The following is an 18,599-nucleotide window of genomic DNA, read 5'->3' as shown; positions in this document are numbered from 1 at the left end:
AGGACATACAACATGATCATCACACAAAAAATTAGAGGCATTGGACATCCTTAGGCATGGCAATCACATAGCATAAGTCAAGACAAGCACAACAAGCTCATGTGTGACACAAATTGTCACACCAAGTTAGCATAGGCATAAAACAGAAATGGATTATGGTAAAAACCTCAAACCAAAGCCAAAACACCATTCAACATGTCTAGAAATAGTGTGCAAAAATTCAGAAGCATTGGATAATCCACAAGCATTTCACAATCAAATGAAGTTCAAGGCAATCCAAAAGCTCACATGTGACCATCCAGAATGAAAAATCTCAATTAAATCAGGAATGATCCCAAAAATTCCAACAAACATCATGAGCAATCACAACATCCATATCAAGCATCATACCAAAAATCAGAACAATTGGATATCATCTAGCATGGTAAACACACCAATCAATTTGAACATCTCAAGGTGTGACACACATTGTCACACCTAACTTAGCATGATCATAAAACAGCAATGGTAAATGATAAAAATACCAAATTAACACCAAAATGTCCAGCAATGAGTCTAGTTATAGCATGCAAAATTTCATGAGCATTGGACAAGAATCAAGCATTTCACAAAGGATATAGCATGGCAATGCCAAGAATGCATACATGTTCAAGTCTCCTAGCACCAAAAAATATTCAACCATGCACAATTTGTAGAAAAAACATCAAAAAATAATAGACAAAAAATTCAACACAATGCAAAAAACCTGGCAATTTTTGGATGATTATTTAATTTGTTATGAATTTTTGAAGATGATGAAAAATTAAAAAAAAGATGAGAAGCATGTACATGGAAATATGGACGGGAATGGAAAATAGGAGTGAAGGCATTTGAATTTCACACTGGCCAGGGATTGAACCCGGCCACAATTTGAATGCATTGGCGCGCTGGTGATGAAACTCTACGTTTCATTTAAACGCTGGCAAGTCCAAGCTGACGTGTGCTCGGTCAAACGCGTCTGGACCAGTCATTTGGCCACACAAGCGCATACATGGTCCAATTATAATTAAGCCCTAGGAAACACATGCAACATGCAGAAAAATAGTTTTCTGAGGATCTAAAAATCGTGGGCATAGCTCAATCACCATCTTCTTCAACGTCATGCATGAACAGTAGCATCGTGCTCAAGAACATCAAGAACATTTTTCCCAGAAATGGAAATCAAGCATACTAACACGTAGATCCTTCATCCTAGGTCACGAATATATGCATGGCTAAGTCTAATTCAACACACACAAAGAGAATCGAGCACATGAACATTCACACATGGAACTTTAAATCAACATTTCTCAGCCAATAATGCACGAAATTCAATGGTTCAAAGCTCAGAGTAACCAGCATCGCAAGATCTACAACAATAGCATAAAATTTTTGAGAAAAAGAGAGGTCGATTTGGAACCTCTTGAAGTGCAGATCTGGAATTTGTGTGATTCAGGCCTTGTGATGCTCCAAACTTCCTCTATGCAGCTTGTAGAGTTGATTGGATGAGAGATCAAAGCTTAATTGCACACGATTTCAACAGAATTTTGATTCACCATGGATGCCTTCAAGCTTCTAGCATGAACAGAACAAGCACGATTTTGCTCCTTTCCACGTCCAATCTTGCTCAGTGATACTTCATGATGATGAATCAAGCCAAAGAAATAGATGTTGTTTGAAGAAATTTGAAGAAATGGTGAGAGAGAATTTTGAGAGACTTGGATCTAGATCTGAAATTATGAGAAGCTAATGCTGAAAACAGTTAGGATTATGCTTATATATGCTCCACTAATCATGCTTAATCAAGCTTAAACCAAATGCAAATGGAATTAGTGAGTTATGGAGTGTTTTGGCAAATTGAGTTTTTCACCCTATGCATGAAATGCATGGTGAATAGTGCACGAATTCTGATTCAAATTCACTTAAAATGTTGTCTTGGAGCCAATGGAAATGGTATAATGTTCAAATAATGCACAAATTTTAAATTCCATATTTTCCCTCCAAAAATCAAGTGAATTTCCAAATATTCATGTGATGATAATGCATGTCATGTAATGCAAGATTTGGAAACTAGAGATCAAAATAAGAGCAATGCAAAAAGAGCCATCCAATTTGGAGTTTTGGTTGAGAAGTTATGCTCATTTGAAGTTCCATGTACACTTTGTCAAGATTTGATCATATCTCCTTAACCACACATGAGCAATCCATGATCTTGGACTTTTTGGAAATGGGAGAGAAAGATCTACAACTTTCATGTTCAACAAAATTTCATTTGAAGCTTTCTTGATGATGTAATCTTGAGTTGAAAACCTTTCCATTTTTGGCAAGTTCAAATTACAGGTCACTTTCTATTTTTGGAAAGTTTTGACTGGACCTCAAATTCCCCAATGTTGATGTTTGAAATGTCAAATGAGACTTGTTTGAACATGAATGAAGTATTTCTAATCACTTCCCACCTCCAAATCCACAGTTGACTGGGCAGTTGACTTTTGTGGTTGATAGATGACCTTGTCATGCACAGATGATTTTGAGTCTCAACCACTTGATGAAATGGCTCCAACATGAAACCCTAGCTTATACAAGCCCAATAAAATCTCATGATGATCTCCATCTCAACAAAGACCTCATCTCCTTGAAAAACCCTGATTGGTATAATGCAACTGATTAGGGTTGACCAGAGGTCAAAACCCTAATCCCAAGGAATCTGATCAGAAATAATGAACCATGATGATGATGGTGTACCATTTCAACCAAGATAATACCCAATTTCCTTGAGGCACCAAGAAACCCTAATTGAAGCACAAACCTCCAGATGATTGGTGATCAATCCATGAGACCCTCAGGCTTGCATCTTTCAACCTCTCCATCTTCTGAGAAAGACCTAGGAGGATGACTTGCTCATTTCACATGACATGCAAAGATGTAATGCCTAATGCCCTACAAAATGAAATGCAATATGCTAAGCTAGTCCCAAGAGAGGAGGGCAAATTTTGAGGTGTTATAGCTGCCCCTATTCAATCCACTGTGAACCTGTCGATATGAATAGCCTCGGCTTTCAGATGATCAGGGTGAAGAGTGATTGAATACCAAGAAGAGACGAACAATTTGCACTCTGATGGGAAAAAAAATTAACAATGCCTGTCAGAATCGGCAAAGAAGCGATCTCAAAAGAAGAATCCGCCTGGCACGGAAAAAGTCGGCCTGAATACCGAACAGAAATTTGACCTGTATACCAAAATAAATGGTAACACGAAAACCACCATGGCCTGAACGCCGCTCATCAGTCTGAATACTGAACATCGGAATATGAGAGTATTGATGTCGGTCTGATCACCGAGAGATTGGCATGAATGCCCAACAACTGGCATGAACGCCACTTCGGTCTGAATACCGGAAAGCTGGCCTGAGTGCCGCAAGCTGCATCGATCTGAACTTTGTAAGCTTCTTCGATCTGAAAATCGGAAACTGGCCTGAGTGCCACAAGTTCTTCGACCTGAACGTCGGAAACTTCTTCGATCTGAAAATCGGAAACTGGCCTGAGTGCCACAAGTACTTCGACCTGATCGTCGAACACTTCTTCGATCTGAAAATCGGAAACTGGCCTGAGTGCCACAAGTACTTCGACCTGATCGTCGGAAACTTCTTCGATCTGAATATCGGCAAATCTGGTCTGACCACCACAAGTGCTTCGACCTGAACGTCGGAAACTTCTTCGATCTGAACATCGGAAAATCTGGCCTGAACACCCACCTCGGTCTGAACACCGGAAAACTGGCCTGAACGCCATAACGGTCTGAATACCCGAAAAACTCGTCACGCCTGTCAGTATCGACAAAAAGGAATAGTGATAAATGAGGTGGCACGCGTGCCAACGACCCATGTTGGGGATAACAAGCCATGAGCATGCTATCCTCTATTCAACCCTAGCAAACGAACAAATTGCGCTCAGCTGGGGATTATCTCTTTCTCTTTTCTTTACTTTTTTGTTCTTTTCTTGGACCCCGAAACTTCTCGGATTATCATTTCCATCTACGCCCGACAGAAATCCTTCCTCCCATATCGCACTACTGGGGAATACTGTTGATTCACAATCACGATGCCAAACTCCTCAGAGCAACACCTTCACCCTCTGGAAAAACCAATCCTTGAACAGTAACCACGGTCTGAGACTAGCTTATGCTTGCGATGCTGATGCATGATGATTTTTTTTTTAAGCGTAATGCTCCATAATCATGGAAATGCTACGCAATTAGCTATGCAATATGCTATGCTTTTCTACATGATGAATGCATAAAAAGTATCCCCCTCAAGGGACTCTTCTGGGGAGCTCAAAGTACTCTGCTGAGGAACTCGATAGCACTCCAATCTCCACCCTGCTGGGGAATAGCACTGCTGCTGGGGAAAGGATCACCTTTACCAAGGACGACCTCCACGGAACCCGATCCACTTGGGGACTTCGCTGGGGAATAAACCACCAACGCACTCTGTGGGGAAACAACGGTCTTTGACTTGCTGGGGGAAAAAGCCAGCAACGGACGCCTCCGCTAGGGAAATAGCAACCTTCAGGCCTGGCTGCTGAGGAAATACCGATCTCAAATCTGCTAGGGAGATAACCTTCCCGACCTTGCTAGGGAAGACTCGGACCTTGAATCTGCTGGGGAGGTAACAATCCCCACCCTGCTTGGGGAAACAAGGAAAGTCTGGCGCAGAACATTCGTCGACTCGTCGAACCTTGGTATTCAACATCCAAATCCAGTGTCAGCTTTCCACTTTTGAGAGCCCCCAGACTCGTCTAGACTTTTCTGATTCATCACCTTGTATTCCCGACTTCTCCGTACTCCACGGAGATCGAACCCCTTGGATTCATACAGACTTTCCAACCTCAGACTTTGAAGAGTCTTCTTGATTAATTCTCAAGGATCGCCTCACGTCTTTCATCGTTTTTCAATCCTCTTGTCCCTGGCCGGACCCCACAGGGAGCTTTTGTCAAAAGCTTCACATCACAACCTGCAAGTGAGTGAAAATATCTAACAGCATCTGCAAAAGAGATCGTTAGACAAAAATGTGCCCCAGGTATGCCAAAGTTTCAACACTTGGGTCACTCAACCTTTCAAATAAGATTTCAAGTTTCCAATCTCATGAGCATGCATTGGAAGGGACCTGTATGTCTTAAAATGCAACGATTCTTTATCACAAACAAATAGATGTTTTTGCAATCAAAGCGGTAATGAAAATAAAAAACAAAATCATTTGACTGAATATGCATTTTATTGATTGAAAAGGTGTGGCTCATAACTGAGCAATACAAAGGAAGCAATTCCAGAAAAGAGGTAATTGCGCACAAAAGGAAAAATCTATCCTAATGGCAATGTGAAACCGCGATTTCATCGAGTTCCAACCCGGTTACACCCCATATGTCCTCAGACTCTCCGTGCTTTTCCGCCTTCTGAACAAGACGCTTCCGACTGATCCCTACCAAGGATTATCCATGTCACATCCAAAGTACAAACGATCATGCCAGACGCAGTTGTTCGTTTCAATCCCTCTTTTGCCTGAACCGCCCTTTCGGGTTTTCAATCCACCGGGATACCCTTTTTTGCCCAAGTCGCCCTTGCGGGTTTTCGACTTGCCGGTTGTACAGTTTTTTCTTTTTTTATCCCTAATTTTTGCCCGAACCTTTTCATTCATTTTTTCCTGGTTCGCTGGGATGCCCATTTTTGCCTGGACTATTTTATTCTTTTCGTCCAGCGGGTCTCTTATACGAAGTATTTTTTAACTGCGTCCGCATTCACAGGGGATAGAAAATCTTCGCCATCCATGGTCGTTAATAACAAGGCTCCGCCAGAGAAAACCTTCTTGACCACGAATAGACCTTCATAATTGGGTGTCCACTTGCCCCTATGATCATTTTGAGGAGGAAGGATCCTTTTCAGCATCATATCACCCACATGGTACACACGAGGTCGCACCTTTCGGTCGAAAGCACGCTTCATCCGCTGCTGGTATAACTGCCCATGACAAATGGCCGCCAGCCTCTTTTCCTCAATCAGGCTCAACTCTTCATACCGGGTCCTTACCCATTCCGCCTCTTGCAATTTCACGTCCATCAGGACTCTCAAAGAGGGAATCTGGACCTCAACCGGTAGCACGGCTTCCATTCCATATACCAACGAGAAAGGTGTTGCCCCAGTGGATGTACGCACTAAAGTTCGATACCCATGCAATGCAAATGGCAACATATCGTGCCAATCCTTGTAGGTCACGACCATCTTCTGCACAATCTTCTTGATATTCTTATTGGCTGCCTCGACCGCCCCATTCATTTTTGGACGATAAGGAGAAGAATTGTGATGCTCGATCCTAAATTCCCGGCACAGTTCTGCCATCATCTTATTATTCAAATTAGAACCATTATCAGTAATGATTCTTTCGGGAACCCCATATCGGCAAATGATGTCTCTCTTCAGGAATCTGGCGACGACCTGCTTCGTCACATTTGCATAAGAGGTTGCTTCCACCCACTTGGTGAAGTAGTCAATAGCCACCAATATGAACCGGTGTCCATTCGAAGCCGTAGGCTCAATCTTCCCAATCATATCGACGCCCCACATAGCAAACGGCCACGAAGACGACATCAAACTCAACGGATTCGGAGGCACGTGCACCTTGTCAGCATAAATCTGGCATTTATGACATTTCCGCACAAAATTGAAACATTGGGCCTCCATTGTCATCCAGTAATAACCTGCCCTCAGCAGCTTCTTCACCATTGCATTCCCACTGGCATGGGTACCGAATCTGAGCAAAACCCAATCGAAATTTCTCTTGTACAAAACCCCATCCTTATTCAAATAGAACACCATGGCCAACCTCCGCAGAGTCTTTTGGTCCTTCTTGGATGCTCCCTCAGGATACTCCTGGGTCTCCAGATAGCACTTGATATCGTAATACCACGGCTTCTCATCGTCAGGCGCTGTGTCAACAGCAAACACATAAGCCGGTCTATCCAGACGTCCCACCTCAATGCTGGGGAACTGATTCCACCACTGCACCTTAATCAAGGCAGCTAGAGTAGCCAAAGCATCCGCCAACGGATTCTCTTCTCTAGGCACATGATGCAATTTCACCTTGGTGAAAAACGTCAACAATCTCCTCGTATAATCCCGGTATGGAACTAAATGAGACTGATGCGTATACCATTTTCCGTTAACCTGATTCACAACCAAAGCCGAATCTCCATATATAACAAGGTTTTTGATCCGCAAATCAATCGCCTCTTTATTCCCCAGGATACAAGCTTCGTATTCAGCCACGTTGTTGGTGCACTCAAATGTTAGCCGGGCAGCAAAAGGAATGTGGGATCCCTTCGGCGTAACCAAAACAGCACCAACTCCGCTACCATTCACGTTAACGGCCCCATCAAACATCAGAATCCATTCGGATTCAGGGTCAGGCCCCTCCTCCGGGATCGGTTCCTCACAATCTTTCGATTTGAGAAACATGATGTCCTCATCAGGGAATTCAAACTTCATCGGTTGATAATCCTCAATGGGTTGCTGGGTGAGGTAATCAGACAATACACTCCCCTTGATTGCTTTCTGAGAGGTATATTATATATCATATTCGGTCAAAATCATTTGCCACCTCGCAACCCGTTCGGTCAATGCTGGCTTTTCAAAAATATACTTGATTGGATCCATCTTGGAAATCAATAAAGTGGTATGAACCAGCATATATTGCCTTAGTCGGCGAGCAGCCCAGACCAAAGCACAACAAGTTTTCTCGAGTAGTGAATATCTTGTTTCACAGTCGGTAAACTTTTTGCTAAGGTAGTATATGGCATGCTCTTTTCGACCAGACTCGTCATGCTGCCCCAATACACACCCCATAGACCCCTCGAGGACCGTCAAGTACAAAATTAACGAGCGTCCCTCCACAGGAGGCATCAGAATCGGAGGCTCCTGCAAATACTCTTTTATCTTTTCAAATGCCGCTTGGCAATCATTATTCCACCTGACCGTTTGATCTTTTCTTAACAACTTGAATATCGGTTCACACGTGGCTGTTAGATAAGATATGAACCGTGAAATGTAGTTCAATCTACCTAAGAAACCACGAACCTCCTTCTCTATTCTCGGTTCAGGCATTTCTCTTATTGCTTTTACTTTAGCAGGATCAACCTCGATTCCTTTTTCACTTACAATGAACCCCAGCAGTTTACTGGACCGCACCCCGAAAGTGCACTTATTCGGATTCAACCTCAGTCTAAACTGTCTCAGCCGGTCAAACAACTTGGCCAAATCTACCAAATGCCCCTCTTCTGTTTGGGATTTTGCTATCATGTCATCAACATAGCATTCAATTTCATGATGAATCATATCATGAAACAAAGTCACCATGGCCCTCTGATAAGTAGCACCGACGTTCTTGAGACCAAATGGCATCACCTTATAACAGAAAGTGCCCCATGGTGTGATGAATGTTGTTTTCTCCATATCATTTGGCGACATTTTGATTTGATTATAGCCAGAAAAGCCATCCATGAAGGAAAACACCGAGAATTGAGTTGTATTATCTACCAACACATCAATGTGAGGTAGTGGGAAATCATCCTTCGGGCTAGCTCTGTTCAAATCCCGGTAGTCCACACACATTCTCACCTTCCCATCCTTCTTCGGGACCGGCACAATATTCGCGACCCAAGGTGGATAATTAGTGACAGCGAGGAAACCAGCATCCAACTGCTTCTGAACCTCCTCTTTAATTTTCATTGCCATCTCGGGTCGAGTTCGGCGCAACTTCTACTTCATTGGAGGACAATCTGCTCTCAACGGTAACTTGTGCACAACGATATCTGTATCTAACCCTGGCATATCTTGATAAGACCAGGCAAAGATGTCGACATATTCTTTCAACAATGCTACCATTCTGCTCTTAACATTTGCCTCCAAAGCGGCCCCGATTTTCACTTCTTTTCTGACCTCGTCGGTACCCAGATTCACAACCTCTACTTGCTCCTCGTGCGGCTGAATCACCTTCTCCTCTTGTTTCAACAACCTGGCTAATTCCTCCGGCAGTTCACAATCTTCTCCTCCTTCTTCTTCGGCATGAAAGATCGGATTGTCGAAGTCATATGAGGGTGTAACAGGATTGTTATCAATGAGATCCGGCGAGAAATCGCATCTGCATGAATGTTGATTCATGCATTGCTTTAGAACCGGAGCGGGACAAATTGAAAAAGAAAATGAGAACATTGCCATTTTTATTTTTATTTTTGTTTTTAAACTGCAAAAATAAATGAAAAACAGGGAACACCGCTTTTAATGAAAAACATCCTTTTATTTATGATGCAACTATTGCAAAATGAAACATGAGGTGGCCCTTACAATGAACCATTACGTTTCGGGCAAAACATATGGTTTCCATGCAAATAAAATTGAAAACAGGAAATATTACTCTTCAAGTAGAGTGACAGTGATGATCTGTTCGGCCTTCCAGTTCTGGACTTCCCTCCCTGGTACGCACGGCTTTATCCATTGATACATCTCACAGTCACTGTCAACTTCTTCACTCACCATACAGATGTGATCTGGATCCAACATGCCAGCACTGGTGAACGTGAATGATGGACGACGTCCTCTACCTTGTCCAGACGAACCTCGGCCCGGCTGATAACCCACTCCGAATCTATCCTTTTTGGCGGCGATGTCCATCATCTTCCCCCAACCAGGAGCTTCCCCACTCTTCACCACCTCAGCAGCCTGCTTATATGAAGAAATGGACGGTTTCTCCTCTTCTTTGGCAAAAAGAGCATTCTCTACCTTGACGGTTTCGAATGCTTGACTTGGTGTTTCCCATATCTCACCGTCCATTTCAACATACTTGAACGAAGATAGGTGGCTGAAGAAGATATCCTCCTCTCCACAAACGGTGACGACCTGCCCGTCCCAGATGTACTTCAGCTTCTGGTGCAAAGTCGAAGTCACTGCCCCTGCAGCATGAATCCATGGGCGACCCAATAGGCAACTGTATGCCGGCTGAATATCCATGACATAAAATACCGACTTGAACACCTCGGGCCCGATCTTCACCGGGAGCTCCACTTCCCCGAACACAGCCCGCTTCGAACCGTCGAAAGCTTTCACTATCAGGTCAGTGGGCGTCAAAATCAACCCTTCACAGTCCAGCTTCGCCAGGGCTTTCTTTGGCAACACATTTAAAGACGAGCCGGTATCAACCAACACGTGCGAGAGCACGGCTCCTTTACATTCCATAACAATGTGTAATGCCCTATTATGATTCCTCCCATCCACAGTTAAATCAAGATCGGTGAAACCCAGCCCATGACTGGCATTGACATTTGACACCACCGTCTCCAACTAATTGATTGTTATCTCCTGGGGAACATAGGCTCTCTTTAGAATTTTCAACAAAGCCTCTCTATGCCCCTCGGAGCTCAGCAATAAGGACAAGATTGAGATCTTAGATGGGGTCTGCTGCAGATGGTCCACAAGCTTGTACTCTGACTTCTTGATGATTCTCAGAAATTCTTCAGCTTCATCATCAAGTTCTTTCTCCGACCCACCAGGCGCCGGTGTCACCACAGGAGTACCTTCATTTACCACTTGTTTTCCTCTTGCCCTGGCTAAAGCCTCGACCTTTTCTTTCTTTTCTCTCTCTCCATCCTCACTCCTCAAAGCGTCCGGTGCAAACAACCTTCCACTGCGAGTGAAACCACTGGGTCCGGCATTATCCACCTTTGAAACGGTGGTTTCATCCGCAGTCTGATCCTCCAACCTCTCCCCATTACAATATACCTCCCCACCATAATGCCACGGCACGGCATCATCTTTGTCATAAGGAATTGGCCCAGGTACCGTGATAGTAACTGGAGCCGCATCTGCCAGCGTTGACAAATCGACCGGGTCGAAGTAGATAATTATGGTGGAGACATCGTCCTTCCCCAAATCAGTCTTCTCAAATCTGAGGCTTCCTTCATCCATCAGCCTCTGGACAGCCTCCCTCAGCGACACACACCCATCAGGAGTAACAGTGCACGCTGCACAATAGTTATCACAGCCCGGAAAGACCCCATTCTTCAACAACTTTCGTTTGACCTCAACCAACGGAGTCTTCAACTGATCCACACTCATCAGCCCGATTCTGCCCTCTTCAGAAATTGCATTCACCCCCACTTGACCATGCGCAGGCATGGGGTTAGCATTCACATTTGGAGACGGTGCAAAGTTGATGGCCTTAGAATCCACCAAGTCCTGGACCACATGCTTAAAAGCTTTGCAATTTTCTACGTTGTGTCCAGGGGCTCCTGAATGAAATTCACATTTGGTGTTCTCATCAAAACTGGGAGGCCTCTGATCAGGTCTCAATGGGGCCAACGTCCTCAACTGGACCAACCCTAAGTCTTTCAGCTTCTTCAACAAGAATGAATAGGTCACAGGTGGTCTATCGAATTGACGATCATTCATTCGTCCTCGCACCTGATACCCAGCCCTCTGCGGTCTCTGTTGAAATGGTTGTCGTTGTTGTTGCGGTTGTTGTTTCTGTTGTTGTGCAGGCTGATTATCAGCAGAAATGGTTACCGCAGCAGTGTGCTAGTAGTAACGATCCCTGCTCTGTCCTCTTTGGGTATACACGGCACTGGTATCACCCTCCTTCTTCCTCTGACCATTTCCAAAGGGCTTCTTCGATCCAGATGACGAAGCACTACCCTGTATCTTCCCCAGCTTCAACCAACTTTCAATTCTTTCTCCAGCCACCACTATATCAGCAAAGTTAGTAACCGGGCAACCAACCATCCTTTCTGCAAATGTCCCCTGAAGGGTACCCATAAACAGATCCGACATTTCTCTATCCACCAATGGAGGTTGGACCCTGGCAGCCAGCTCCCTCCATATCTGCGTATATTCTTTAAACCCCTCATTAGGCTTCTGAGACATACCCTGCAGCTGGGTACGACTAGGAGCCATATCAGCGTTGAATTGGTACTGTTTAAAGAATGCATCTCCAAGATCTTGCCAGCTTTTGATGTCAGAAGACTTCAACTTAGTGTACCATTCCAAGGATCCTCCAGATAGACTGTCTTGGAAGAAGTACATCCACAGCTTCTGATCCATTGTATAAGCAGAAATATTACGGACAAAAGCCTGGAGGTGAGTTTCCGGGCAAGAACTCCCATTGTACTTGTCAAATGCAGGCGCTTTGAACTTTTGTGGGATCACAATCCCCTCAACCAGCCCCATATTAGACATATTAACAAACCCTGGAGTAGCATGGCTTTCCAAGGCCCTTATCTTTTTCGCCAACACCTGAATCTCTTTATTTGGCGGTTGAACACCATATTGGCCAAACTGTTCATTCAACATGGAGAATTGATCTGCTTCTCTGTCTTCTTCTCTATCCTCTTCAGCCCCAAAGAAAGGAGGAAACAGATTGTCCTTCAAATTATTGCCCACCGGACCTGGTCTACCGCTTGTGGCAGCACCAAAACCACCCCCATTGTTGATCACCACGCCAGCAGTTGTCTTCTTTCCGAGATCTCCTCCATCCCTGGAACCACCAAGGCCATGGTTAGAGACACCTTCTAAGTTGACACCACTGTTGGCAGCTGAAGCCCGCTCGAGCTTCTCCACTTTATCAGCCAGTGCTTTCTGCCCGACGGCAAACCCTTGCATGACGTTGATTAGTTCATTCATTTTCTCCTTCAGCTCGAGAAAATCTGTATTGGGTAGATCCATCAGCCTTGGCGTGTTGCGTCTGGTAAAGTATCTGTACGGACGTGTTGTGTGCAAGGGAATGACTCTACGCGCACGAGCAATGATTCCTGAAACAACCAAGCACGTTAGAGACTGACACCTGCAAAATAGAAGACAAGTTATTATGATCATGCATGAATGCAATGTCTATCCATATGAGGAACACTCTGTCTTTCGATCCTGGTTTCATCGAGACAGATAATAATCCGGCAGCAATATTCTGACATTCATCATTCGATTTCATCATACAGATCAGAGATATATGATTTAGCAAAGATACCACCCAACCACGTGTGTGCTATGTGAGTGCAATACAGGAAAGCAAATAAAGCTTGCAGATTGATCACTGAGTGAAAACAACCACTGCATATCAAAAGGGCACCATATGTGCGAGAGTCATACATCAAGTCTAATACAAATCAAATACAATTCTCCAGAATCAGAAAGAAAATATAAGCAAGTGAATTCCGTCAACAGGCTTGACGGTAATCCAACACAAATAAGAAAGGTCTACACTGACGAAGGTCCCACAGATGGTTCTGCATCATCAACCATCTTGGTAAACTTCACCGCGAACCTAAGCTCAGTGTTCTCCTGCTGCAATCTCCCTATCTCCTTCTGGTGAATCTTCATCTGTCTGAAGTAATTATCTCTCTCAGCAAGATAGTGATCTCTCTCGGCAATGATTTTCACTTTCTCAACTTCCCATTCTGTAGCAAAGACTTTGGCTCTGGCATCTCTCTGATCCCTCACAAGGATTTGTCTCCTCTTCTCATCTTTGATGACCTACGAAGCTCTAGCCAACCTCTCCTTAGTGACGTCGTGCTCCTTTGTAGATGACTCCAATGCTTGGCTAATCTTGCGATAATAGGCAGTGTCTATCTCAAAGCGCTTCACTTCCATGGCATGTCTCCTATCCTGATCTTCCATTCTCCCTTTGATTTCCTGATTAGCCATCTGAATCCTAGCAACACTCATCTCCAATTCAGTCTTCTCTGCTTGCAGCTGATCTCTGGATTTCTTCATCTCAAGGAACTCTTCCATACTGACAGAAGAACGTGGCCCCTCAATCAAAGGACACCCAGGATCACCTCCAGGAAATGGTAGATGTGTGAGCTCAATCCTTTTCCTAAGCCAATCATCAAATGGAGGAAAAGACCTGTTGTTGACCTTACCAAAAGGAACCTTGCCCTTCCTCTGAATGTCACGCCACTCCTCAGACACTTGCCTTAACTTTTTCTGATTGCCCTCAATTGGGAAGTAGAAAGACTCCTGGATCTCTCGCCCGAGAGGAGGACCCTCCATGGCAAATCCCATCTGTCTCCTAAGAAGCACCGGGTTGTAATTAATGCAACCTTGAACTCCTATAAGAGGCACATTGGGAAGACTCCCACAACTGTAAATAAAATCTCGTCCAGCCATACCATTATGAGTCCAAGCTATGTCATTGGCTCGCAAACCCATCAACCTGACTGACCACTTGACAGTAGGATCAAGAAAAGCAAAGGCACCTCTGGAAGGCAGATACCCCATGAACCATTTGTGCAACAGCTGAGCACAACATCTGATCAGTCCCCCACGCCGCTTCTCGTTCCGATTATGGACCGAGTAATAGACATCTCCAACCAAGGTAGGAATAGGATTCCTCTGAACAAACAAACGGATGGCATTAATATCCACAAAGCTCTTCTGATTAGGAAACAAAATGGTCCCATAAATGCTCACAGCAATCAAGGCACAGGCGGTCTTCCAATTACCCACAACAGCATGCTCCTTGGCTTTAGCCTCCAAGAAACTCAGATGGAAACCAGGTAACTTTTCCTTCTCCTTCAAACCCCCCTTTGTCACCTCCGGGCTCAAATAAAGAGCACGAGAAATCTCAGCAACATCAGGTTCCCCCTTAGTGATATAGAAAGGAATCTGATCTCTGATCGGAATACCCAGGATGCTAGCATAATCCTCCATCAAAGGTCCTAACAAGTAATCTGGGAAGACGAAACATCTCAAACCCGGGTCATAAAACTGGAGAAGAGTATGTATGGCGCTCCTATCACTGTATGTGAGCCTGAAAACCAACTTCAGAATACCACCGTATGCCTCACGGAACATCCCCACATGGTCAGGGGTAATCAATGCTATCATATCTCTCAGCACACCAATCTCTGGATCGAAGAAACTGTAGACAACATCGTCTTTCAAGCCGGTCCTCATGTCTGGATCAAAGAAGTCTCTCAACCAGGATCTCAATCAAGAATGTCCCCTACATATGGATAAACATGTGTTAGATGCAGGTAAATGCAAAATGTGAATGATACTGATGTATGAATGCAATGCACTGTGCCATCCTCCAAGTCATCTGAACAACCACTGTACTGAGTTACAGCCTCTGAACTGATCACAACCATCTGAGGTACTGAGCACCCGCAAATCCGACTTGGGGTTCCGAAATAAACGGAACTGAAGGATACATCACCATCACCAGAGATCCTCTGAACAGATAACCACAAGACCCTCTGAACCAGCCTAGGGAATCCTGAAATAAACGGATCCCCACTGATAAATATCACGGACAGAATTCCGGCGTCTCGGAAATAAATATCCATAAATCCAACTTATAAATAAGACTCTGATCAACGGCTGAACCATTAGTCACCATCAAAGTCACCATCAGAACATGCATCTGTAAGAATCAACCCTCCCCTCACAGGTGAATTCTAATCAGGTCATCCTAAGGCGGATAATGGTCTCGACAATCGGGCAAAGATACTCAACGGGTTTGCCCTTTCGGGTGTGCCGTTGTAGCTCTCTTAAAATCGTCTAAACCAAAGATCCGGGAAAGATCGGTCACCGAAGTCAACAGCTCAGATGAAGTGACTCAACCAAAGTGGATACTCCACAAAGGAAAAGCACTCTCAAATGAACCTCGTCCGGCTTGTGGTATGTCACGTCGCCAAAAACATGTTGACCTAACATGAGAGGCAACATGAGACCACGCTAATCCTAGGTGTATACTCGGGCCTGGGTTTTAGCCCCACTCAGAACACCCCCCCAAATCAGAGGAACCAACCTGTACAGAAGACAGCACAATGATAGTATGATGCATGCAAACATTTATGCAAATATATACACAACATAATAATCATAAATGCAATAAATAGAGCAGCACAAGCAACCTAAACTATCCTAGAGAGCGCTAGGATTGACTCGCTTAGGGAAGATGGACCAGCCAGAGGTCAACTTCTTTAGTCCCCAGCAGAGTCGCCAGCTGTCGCATCCGCGAAAAACAATCGGCGGGAAAAAAGAAACAACAGAGCCGCCACCGTGCGTTATTTATCCCAAAAGAGGGAAAGGAAACGCTCGAAGTAAACCTGGAAAAGACATGGTCTCGCGACCAAAGAGAGATGGGATCGGGAGTCGGTTACGCAAGGGGAAGGTATTAGCACCCCTCACGTCCGTCGTACTCGACGGGATCCACGCTCAGAAAAATAGGATAAGGTTGCTAAAACTGCTCAAAAGAATGCACACACACACACACTGGAATAAGACACATATGGAAGAAGAGGGGAACGGACTCGCTAGGATATCGCATCCTATGCCTACGTATCTCATCTGGAATGAGAATCAGAGCTACCATAGTTCGGCTCACGCACATCGAAACAAAACACACACACAAGAAACCGACTGCCAATCGCTGGACTTACGTCAGACTCCACACAAACAGGCAAACATGGAAACCGAATGCCAATTGTTGGACTTACATCAGACTCCGAACCAACAAACACACACGGGAAACCAACTGCCAATCGCTGGACTTACGTCAGACTCTACACAAACAAACACCAATAGGATACGGAATGCCAATCGCTGGTCTTACATCCATCTCCTAACACACACAAGAAGGTTAACAAACAAACAAGTTAATAGGGAGTCTGGCACTCGAGCCTAATAACTGTCAAGCAAACACACTTAAAAAGAAAAAGGGTGCCCAGAGAGATCTCGTACGATCTCCTGCCTACGTACCTCATCTGGTATGAGGATCAGGGCAACGTAGTTCCCCTTAATAGGGGAGAAACTTTCTCCTAACCAGAGACTGGGAAATGACAAACTAAAAGGGAGACTGACTCGAGCCTAATAGTTATCATGCAATCCACAATGGTCCTAGGTTGAGGTTTCTATCTAACTTGCCCAGGCAGCAAGCTATCCTAAACAGCACAGGCAAAGTCATACAAGCACAAAAAGCAAGCACACACACTATATGCAAACAAATGGGCTCATACAAGGTTAGGCTGTGAAACACAAGCCAACTGGAATCGGGTGTAGTTATCTCTTAACCCTAACATTGAGAGTTAGGGTGAAGCAGATGAAATAGGAAGTGAGGGTAAGACCTCACAGCTCTTATCCCTGGCATGGGAGAGCTTCAGACAAATGAAAGTGTGGGAGTTCAGAAAGTAGGAACTCTTCTCCACATATGACTGACACAACAAAGATCTTGGGTTAATATCCACAATGCATCAACACATGGTGTGAGCAAAGTAGATGACACACTGAATAGCAGGAGATGGATTACACATCTCTTTTATCTGCCAATTGCCTCATAAGAGGACTTTTCCTGCTTGGCATAAAAGTGAACATTCACAAGCATTGCCTCTTAAGGAGGGCTTCAGACAGGTGCCTGCCCACATAACAGGGCAGGTCTTCCAGACTACATGAAGTCAAAGAATTATACCTCAATGGTTAAGCAACCAAGCAAAGCAAAGTTCAAAGTGAACTTAAAGCAACTAATGTACCTGTGGAAACATCAAACACATCAGTACAATGTTCAGACAACCAAACAACAGTCAATCACACAATCAGACAGATAAGGCATTAAGAAACAATGTGCAAGCCACAAGCCAATAAGCACAACACAAATAACTTGGCATCAACCTACAAAACAACATAAGGTTAGCCAACATCCATCAACTAATCAATCCAAATGAGTGAACCACTTTCACCATGGTAATGTGCTTAACCTGAAATCCACAACCCAAACAGTAAGTCCAAACCACTAGGTCAAAGCCTAGGGTCAAAAGAGGGTCAAACATTCAAAACAGAACATGAAATTTAACATGGATCAACTTCATTCAATTAAGAGCACATTCCAAAAGGTCCCATCTCCAAATCATTAACCAAAAGCATTTCATGAACCAAACATGGCAAGGTGTTCAAATTGTGACCACATTGTGACACCAGAAGAAGCAAATGCACATTAAATCAAAATTGATTCAAATAATATTGGCAAAATTCATGAGTAAACAGGACATACAACATGATCATCACACAAAAAATTAGAGGCATTGGACATCCTTAGGCATGGCAATCACATAGCATAAGTCAAGACAAGCACAACAAGCTCATGTGTGACACAAATTGTCACACCAAGTTAGCATAGGCATAAAACAGAAATGGATTATGGTAAAAACCTCAAACCAAAGCCAAAACACCATTCAACATGTCTAGAAATAGTGTGCAAAAATTCAGAAGCATTGGATAATCCACAAGCATTTCACAATCAAATGAAGTTCAAGGAAATCCAAAAGCTCACATGTGACCATCCAGAATGAAAACTCTCAATTAAATCAGGAATGATCCCAAAAATTCCAACAAAAATCATGAGCAATCACAACATCCATATCAAGCATCATACAAAAAATCAGAACAATTGGATATCATCTAGCATGGTAAACACACCAATCAATTTGAATATCTCAAGGTGTGACACACATTGTCACACCTAACTTAGCATGATCATAAAACAGTAATGGTAAA

Source organism: Lathyrus oleraceus, chromosome 5 (genome assembly GCF_024323335.1).
Source record: "Lathyrus oleraceus cultivar Zhongwan6 chromosome 5, CAAS_Psat_ZW6_1.0, whole genome shotgun sequence".
Lineage (NCBI taxonomy): Eukaryota > Viridiplantae > Streptophyta > Magnoliopsida > Fabales > Fabaceae > Lathyrus > Lathyrus oleraceus.
Note: the sequence above shows the minus strand (reverse complement) of the source record.